A 9499-nucleotide genomic window follows, 5' to 3' on the forward strand; every position below is an offset into this window, starting at 1 on the left:
GCTTGCATTTCAAAATAGGGCTGGGAATGTCTTTCCCCTGAAACCCTGGTGAGCATCTGCCAGTCAATTGAGAGCCAGAGCGACCAGCAGTTTCCTGTGCTACTAATTGCACATGGGAGATCCGTGATCAGCTCCTTTTTATGCTTTTTTTTTAAATACTTTTTATTACCTCCTTTTTATGCTTAAAAGGAGAGGAAGGAAGGAAGGAGGCTGTGGGGTTGCTGTGGCATGCATTTCTAATCTTCAACAAGAACAAAATCTTCAAAGTGAAGCCCATCTGGGTGGCTGCTGGGCTTGGCATAATAATCCTTATCACAATCATTAATGGGTCCTTTATATAGCAGGGTATATTTACATTGCAATTTCCAAACGCTGAGCGTATCATGCTTGGCTTGAGTCAGCGGACAAGCAGAGGTTGCAGAGAGGCCTCTGGCGTGTCCTGGAGGCCATGGGGGTCTTGCTAAGGAGGCAGGATTTGCAGGCAAGGGTTTTTATTGTGCATTCATGGTGATCTGTCTCATGATGGTATTGGGGCAGTTATTCACCATCCCTCTGTTTGCCCGATGCCGTTTGCGCCTGCGAAAAGTTTTGGGAAAGACATGCGTCTTAGTTTCCAATCAGTGAATGTACTGTACCTTCCTGCTAAAATCCTGTAGCATCTTACAAACCCTAATATTCCAGTTTCTTTCTTTCTGTTGTCCGGCTGTGGTTGCACTGCAGCACACAAGTGCTCCTCCGGATGGCAATAAGGCAGTTAGGCCGGGAAAACATTGCAGAAGAACTCATAAAGTCAAATGATGTGCAGACAGCCCAGTATGAATCCACCACCGATGCCCTATTATTTCATCAATGGCACATGGCAGGAAACTAGTCCTGTATGCCTCCTTCCGGCAGCTCCGGCAGCCCAGCTGGTGCCCAACACATTGCTCTGATTTATTTGGACCACATCAGCGAGGACCAGAGGGAGGTATTGTCATCTAGGAAGCCTGGGACATCCATGCCCAATGACCCAGGCTCATGCCCCAAGGAGGTCTGACTTCACCCTCGGAGACACACTCCATTGTCCCTCAAGACCAGGGGTCACCAAACTAAGGCCCAGGGGCCAGATGCGGCCCAATCGCCTTCTAAATCTGGCCTACGGACGGTCCGGGAATCAGCATGTTTTTACATGAGTAGGATGTGTCCTTTTATTTAAAATGCATCTCTGGGTTATTTGTGGGGCTAGGAATTTGTTCATTCCCCCCCCCCCAATAGTCTGGCCCCCCACAAGGTCTGAGGGACAGTGGACCGGCCCCCTGCTGAAAAAGTTTGCTGAGCCCTGCGCAAGACAGATGGATGCCATCAGAGATGTGGAGAAATTATGCAGGCAAAGCTTTTCCTTGAGACTGGGCCAAGGCATGGAAAGCCTCGGCTGCTAGATGTCTTCATCTCAGGCTACTCTCCAAGGCATACCAGACAAGACAGCAAAGACCTGCCGCTGGAGCTGGGAAGCTCAGCATCTTCATGCTGTTGCCAGCCATTTGGTTCACTGACAGGGATAGATGCCCCAGGAAAGTTAGGGCTGTGGTTTGTTTGTTTTTAATTTTTTTAAAAAAACCAAACTTTATTAATTTTTAAAATAAAAATTGAACATAGTATAAAACAAAACAGCCTCTTATAATATACACACAATCAATAAATAAATCGGTAAATGACCATTCAAATTCAAACCAAACTTATTCTATCTTCTCTGATGTCTTGTCAGCTTATCTTATATATCTTCAATTCAGTATTTACATCTTCTCTATAAATCGACTTCCCCTTCTCTTCCATCCTGACTTCGAAATTATTTACTTTCCTACTGCTTCCATTAATTTTCCTCCTGGAAGTTCTACAAAAGATTTGTTTCAAACCCAAGTTCTTTTAAATATATTCTGAATTTTTCCCAATTATCATTAAATTTTTTATTTGAACCACCCCTTATCGAATCCGTCAATTTAGCCAAATCAATGTAACCAATTACTTTCTCTTGCCATTCTCTAATTGTGGGTACTTCTTTGCTTTTCCATGACTTAGCAATTAAAGTTATTGCCGCATGGAATGGGTATGGTGAGGATCTGCTCTGTGTTGGCTATTTAGTGAGCATTTATTCTGGTTTCTCTGCAGGGAAATTTGATTATGTTGCACCGAGCAAGAGCTACGTTCCCAGTGCATTGTGCCACCACTGTCCTTATAGAAAAAAAGGGGTTTGATTTGGGGCAATCAACTTTATTTTATTTTTTAAAAAATATATTTATTAATTTTCCAATTAAAACACAATTATATCACATCCATTATTTCAAATTATACAAATACATATCAATTAAACCGAATGTTATGCCAAATCATAAAAACTTTTTGAGTTCCTATGCTTCAAAATTTGGGGATTCCTAACAACTGTCCACACTGCCGTCTTTGGGGCAATCAACTTTAAATGCAGAACCCTAATTGAGCAGTGTGTGATTAAATCCCACCTGAAAAAAGGGACAGCCAGGAAGTGCCTTAAGGAGAGCCAGTGTGGTATAGTGGTTAAGAGCGGTAGACTCGTAATCTGGGGAACCGGGTTCATGTCTCTGCTCCTCCACATGCAGCTGCTGGGTGACCTTGGGCTAGTCACACTTCTCTGAAGTCTCTCAGCCTCACTCACATCACAGAGTGTTTGGTGTGGGGGAGGAAGGGAAAGGAGATTGTTAGCTGCTTTGAGACTCCTTCGGGTAGTGATAAAGCGGGATATCAAATCCAAACTCTTCTTCTTCTTCTTCTTCTTTTTCTTTCCTGACTGGGGCCTCTTGGGTGCTTCCAGACAAGTGTCTATCATGGGATGGGTACTGCATGTAAATTTTCCCATGAGTGCACCTGATGTTTCGGATATTAAAATGTCGATCCATACCCCTCACCCCATTTTATCCCGATTCACCATTTCAATGAAAAACCAGATCATTTTTTTTTACCTGTTGCCAATGAGATGTTTCTGTTTGCGATACCTGAATGGCCCATTAGCAGTATTAAGCTCCCATCTGGATGCACCTATTATTTGTTGCACAGTAATGTGTGCTTTTGCCCCTGCCAATCTGATCTCCTTGGTGCCAGGCTGCCACCTGCAATTCTGGCAGAGAAATGACTACGCTTTCTAAGGTATAGGGAACCAGCTTTCGCATTCAAAACACATGAGGTCATCAAGCCCACCTCTTGCTTCCTTTCATCCTACTTGCTAAATTAGGTGCCGATTGCTTGCATGATGGGGATTAATTATTCCAATTAGCTTGGCAGGCAGGGAGGGGCAACATCCACCCACACAACTTCCCTTTCATCTCTCACGACTGCATGTATCTGAGAGTTGTTTAGAGCACACCCCATGCATGAGTTTCTCTTCCTCCTCTTGTGCGGTCCAATGGGTGGTGCCTTTTAGGGAGATGAGCAATTCAGAGACTGACGCTGCCTTCATGACAGACCAATTCAGAGATGATGCCTCTCAGCTAATCCGACCTCAGTACAAGTTTGGAGTAAGAATGTTGATCCTGAACTGATTCCCACCATGCCTATGCCAGGCCATTAAGAACACATAATCTTAACACTGGCAGCATTAAGATATATTAGGCAGTGTCAACAAGTTTTGATGGATGCAATAATGGAATACTGAATGGCAGCTTTTGTAAAATATGCAGGGATTTATGATATGTAAACTGAACCATGGAAAGAGAAGAAGGGAAGTCATTGATATCTTAAGGATGTAAAATGAGTATTTTATATTTTAAAACAGAAAAAATTAATAAAAATTATATTAAAAAAGAACACATAATATTTCCACAACGGTTAATTGGTTACTGTTTTTTGACATTTTAATGTGGTTTCTACTGCATGGTTTTATGTATTTCTGCTGTAAACCCTTTGATATTTTTAATGAAATTGTGGTCTATAAATTTTTTCCCCCAGTAAAATTGGTGAAGAAAACAAAATGCCTTAATTGTCAAAGATGAGGATAAGAACATAAGGAGGGCTTCCTGGATCAGGCCAAGGGCCCACCCTATCCAGCATCCTGTTCTCACAGTGGCCAACCAGATGCCCATTCTCCCCTCCTGTAGTTTTCAGAAACTCTTATTCAGAAGCATTTGTACTGCCTCCCGCTGTGAAGGTAGAGTATAGTCATCATGACTAGTTCTAGCCATCAACAGCCCTCTCCTCTGCGATGGATAAATGGTAGAGAGATAGACTTGTGGAGTTGGAAGGGACCACGTGGGTGATCTAATCCAACCCCCTGAAAAGCAGGAATCTTTTGCCCAACATGGGTATCAAACCTACGACCCTGAGATTTAGAGTCACATGCTTTACCGACTGAGCTATCCCAGGCTTCCAATTGAATTTCTCTAGTTCTATTTTAAAGCGACCTAGGGCCATCACTGCCTCCTGTGGGGGCAAGTCCCATCGCTCAACAAGTTGCTGCATGAAGATGGGCTATTATAGTGACTCCCCAATGAGGAAAAGATGGGCTTGGCAGGGGGTTGGACTGGATGGCCCTTGTGGTCTCTTCCAACTCTACGATTCTATGATTCTATGATTCTATTTTATCTGCCCTGAATCTCCCCATATTCAGCTTCTTTGGATGCCCACGACTTCTAGCATTATGAGAGAGGGAGATAAAGGTTTTCTCCACCCGCTTTCTCCATGCTGTGCATCATTTCATAAACTTCCCTCCTGCTCCCTCTTAGTCACCTTTCCTCTAAACTGAAAAGTCCCAAATACTGCAACTTTTCCTCATTGGGGAGTCACTATGTGTCATCATCATACAGCGAAAGGATTCCTTTTTATTGAACCATTTTTATTTGACTTTACAAATATAAATTAATTAAAATACCAGTTATATACCCATAAAGTGAGATTCCTCTGAATCTTGAGACTTACCCCCATCTCCTCCATGAGTCCTTTTGTCAACATTTCCAACTGCATATTGTTTCATAGTCTGTTTTGTATCTATCCATATTATCCATGATATTTGTTACATTACAAGTGAGATTACAAGTGCTAATGTTTTCAATGTTAAAGGTATAGTTAAAGCTATGGTTTTCCCAGTAGTGATGTTTGGAAGTGAGAGCTGGACCATAAAGAAGGCTGATCGCCAAAGAATTGATGTTTTTGAATTATGGTGCTGGAGGAGACTCTTGAGAGTCCCATGGACTGCAGGAAAATCAAACCTATCCATTCTGAAGGAAATCAGCCCTGAGTGTTCACTGGAAGGACAGATCCTGAAGCTGAGGCTCCAATACTTTGGCCACCTCATGAGAAGAGAAGACTCCCTGGAAAAGACCCTGATGCTGGGAAAGATTGAGGGCACAAGGAGAAGGGGACGACAGAGGACGAGATGGTTGGACAGTGTTCTCGAAGCTACGAACATGAGTTTGACCAAACTGCGGGAGGCAGTGGAAGACAGGAGTGCCTGGCGTGCTCTGGTCCATGGGTCATGAAGAGTTGGACATGACTAAACAACAAGAATGTTTTCATCTGCTTACAGTGGTCTCCTAAATAAATTATAAACTTTTTCCATTCATTCTTGAATTTCTTGTCTACTTGGTCTCTGAGTTTCCTGGTCAATTTTGCCCAGTGCTTTTTTTCTGGGGTACGCATACCCCAAACATTTTGTGAATCTTTGTACTTTTGTCCATTTACTGTACAGTATTTATTTCCCCTGAAAAAAGCACCAGTTTTGCCATTTCAGCATAGTCTAACAGCTTAATTTGCCGTTCCTCTCTGGTAGGGGCTCTTTCTTCTTTCCATCTCTGGGCTAGTAGCTTACAAAATAACTTTTGTAAAACAAAGAAAAAGAAAAGCAGAAGCCTTTTTATTAGGTATCGACATTCCAAAGGAACTGAAAAAAACTTTTTATGTATGTGACAACAGCAGCACAGATGCTACTAGCCCAGCAAAAGGATTTTTGATAGGCAAGACTGCCTGCCAAACAGACAGGGTGGTTGGAAGTGGAAGGGTTGATCCTCAACCATCCCCTATCCCTTTACCCTGCTTACCATGGAAGTTGCCATTAGCCCCTAGAGAAAGGGTATGCGTGTGTGTCTGGGAAAACCCAAGGGTACATGTAAGAGATTTTTGTTACTTGTTATTTCTTACTTGTTAAATTTCTATACCCCCCACCCCTTTGCCTCCAGCATTTGTCTGGCGTTTTCTGTGATGCAAGCATGACTGGGGATCGCCTTTGGTGCCTGAATCACAAGTCCCCTCTTTGTAGGATGCTGAGATGTGGAGCACTGAGCAAGAGAGATGCTCACAGAGATAAGGGGCATGAACACAGAGGCTGTTTGTGCGCAGGGAGAGAGATGCAGAGGTGGCAGCAAGAACGGGCCAAGGCAGGGCGTGGAGGAGTCAGGAAAAATTCCAGGCGCCTGTGGGAGGCCTTTTGTATTCTGCTGGCCTCAACTGCTTCCAGGGGTGAAGGGGAGGGGAGGGTGCAGGGAGGAGAACAACAACAAAGCTCGGGTGGGGGGGGTGGCGAAGTTGCCAGCAAAGGGGGGCACAGCTGGGATGGCCACCTGTCATGGATTATTTAGCTGCGGTTCCTGCATTGCAAGGGGTTGGACTAGATGACCCTTGGGGTCCCTTCCAACTCTACAACTCTGAGAGCATCCACCCATCTAGCTCAGTCTTGTCAGCACTGACTACCAGCTGCTCTCCAGCATTTCTCCAGCTCTGGAGGTGGTTGGGATTGAACCCGGGGCTTTCTGATGCTCTGCCACTGAGCTACAACCCTTCATCTGCTCTGAGTCCTGCTCAGTGCTTTTTTTCCATTAAAAAAAAAATCTTAGGGGTACTGACTCTCATTTTGACTCAAGAAAATCACCATTTTATAGTTCAAATTGGGGGGGGGATACAGTAAATGGACAAAAGTACAAAGATTCATAATTAGGGGTATGCATAACCTTGCGTTTCCCCCCCCCCCCGAAAAGCACTGAATGCAACAGTTATGATGATGATGCTCATTTGACTGGGTGACTCCCAATAAAAATAGTAAAAATACAATGCAACATCAAACACTAAAATCTTCCCTAATAAATCAACTCTGCCTGGAAGAACTCAACATTCAGTCTGCCTCTCCCTTTGCCAGTCTCCAAGGAGGGTGGGGGTGGGGGTGGGGGTGGGTGTTGTCAGTTCCACTCTGCCTCCTCCCTTTCAGCTGGAAGTGCATCTTCTCCAAACTCTGATGGGCACCTCTCAAAACATTCAGGTGAGATCACCAGCTATCTCAAGGCCATCTCTTGGCATTTAGCTCCTGTTGATGAAGCATCAGCCACCCACTCGCCCTATTAGCTTGCAATCAGCCCTGGCAAAGGCATATTTTGGAGGTCCTGCTGTTCTCTCAGATATATCTAGATATCTCCACCAGTTTATGCCAGGGCCCATTGAGAGCAGAGGTATCCATGACGCATGAATGAAGGTGTCGCTTTACACATCCAGGTCCCCAGGAGAGCAATCTAGGGAACGGCCCATTCACAAAAGCAGCAGGAGGCCTTCACACACTCTCTCCCTTCCTCATGCCACAATCTGTGCCAAGAATGTAAGTTCTTCAGCAGCATTTATTCTTGTGTGCCTAGACATGGATGGGCCTGGCAGTTGTGTAAGATATTAGAAGGGCGGAAGAAAGCTCTGCATCTAGAACACCCTGTTCACAGGATCTGGGCACATTAGGTTAAGAAAGATCTCGATAAAAGTTGGTCCTGAGGGGGCAAAAAACAGAGGACAAGCCAAAGCACTAAGGGCCTTGGGTCACATGCTGAACAGATCTGGCCTGGCCAAACAATAGCTGGGGGTTGGGAGTGTCCGCAGTTGGTAAGTCAAGGAAGGCAGAATTTCAAACAGCTGCAGTTCAGGAATCCTTACTGTATGTGGTGGAAACAAAACTAAGAAATTTTAAAGGCTAACCCCTTCTAAATCTGCAGGTGCTTAAAGTACTACAATGCTCTGGCTACATACACATGATATTTTATTCCAGAATCAACAGAGCCCTCAGTTCTTGCTCTTTCTACAGAGTCCTCACACAAGCTAGATCTACTGTGTAATTTATTTTTTGGGCCCCCATAAGCACTTCTTGGGCAATTGGCTTCAATTGGGGGTGGGGTGGGGGTGGGACTCATTGCGGATTGATTATGCATTGCCTCTCAGTGTGCCCATTTGAAAACAGATCGAAACAGGTGTAGGCAGTCCCAGCAATGTTGTGTATCCACACCTGTACAATGACATTGATCACAATCACCGCTTCCTACTTCATTCACCTGAGGCATGTGCAGACAGGAAAAGGGATGGATATCCTGAAGGGGAGAGTTTTCAAATGCATATCAAGTAACTAGTTTGTTAAGTGTGCTTGTTAAGTGTTTGTTAAGTTGTTAAGTGTGCTGGGAACAGGTGGTTCTGTGATGGAACTGGAGATCTCCTAATAACTCTCTTGCCGACACCTTAACACCTTGTCACCTTGCTGACAAAGGTATGTATAGTTTAAGCTATGATTTTCCCAGTAGTGACGTATGGAAGTGAGAGCTGGACCATTAAGAAGGCTGATCTCTGAAGAATTGATGCTTTTGAATTATGGTGCTGGAGGAGACTCTTGAGAGTCCCATGGACTGCAAGAATATCAAACCTATCCATTCTGAATGAAATCAGCCCTGAGTGCTCACTGGAAGGACAGATTCTGAAGCTTAGGCTCCAATACTTTGGCCACCTTATGAGAAGAGAAGACTTCCTGGAAAAGACCCTGATGTTGGGAAAGATTGAGGGCACAAGGAGAAGGGGATGATAGAGGACGAGATGGTTGGACAGTGTTCTCAAAGCCACCAACATGAGTCTGACCAAACTGCGGGAGGCAGTGGAAGACAGGAGTGCCTGGCGTGCTCTGGTCCATGTGGTCATGAAGAGTTGGACACGACTAAAGGACAATAACAAAACAACAACAACAACAACAACAACAACAACAACAACTCTAACCTCCTTTAGCAAACTACAGTTCCCAGGGTCCTTTGGAGGGAAGCCCTGGCTGTTAAAGTAGTGTAAGAGATTATCTGGGGAAAATTTTACTTGTGCCACCATACCCTGCAGGGTGGTGATCTGAAAATGGGCATTTCCTGCCATTTCCCCTGGACTCTGGAATACACATTCCTCTGCCAAACATCAATCCATGAGTTGCTTCAAATATCTTGTGAAGACATATCATTTGATTAGTCTTTTCCTGATCCACGAAACTTGATCCTATTATTGAGGAATTCCTATTTTTAATAATACAGCTTGTTTTTATTTTGGAGCCGTTTTGTGATACTGATCTGCTTGTTTTTATTTTGTAATTTTGTATTGTTTAATTTTTTAAAAAATATGAAGCACTTTAGACTTGCCTTTAAATAAACAAACAAGAAAAAAAAGCAGGCAGGTGTGGTGCCCTTGCGCAACAAGCCTGCTTCGCCTCCCCCATCCCCACCCCACCCCACCCCCCCAA

This window comes from Zootoca vivipara, chromosome 5 (assembly GCF_965207765.1).
Source record: "Zootoca vivipara chromosome 5, rZooViv2.hap1.1, whole genome shotgun sequence".
NCBI lineage: Eukaryota > Metazoa > Chordata > Lepidosauria > Squamata > Lacertidae > Zootoca > Zootoca vivipara.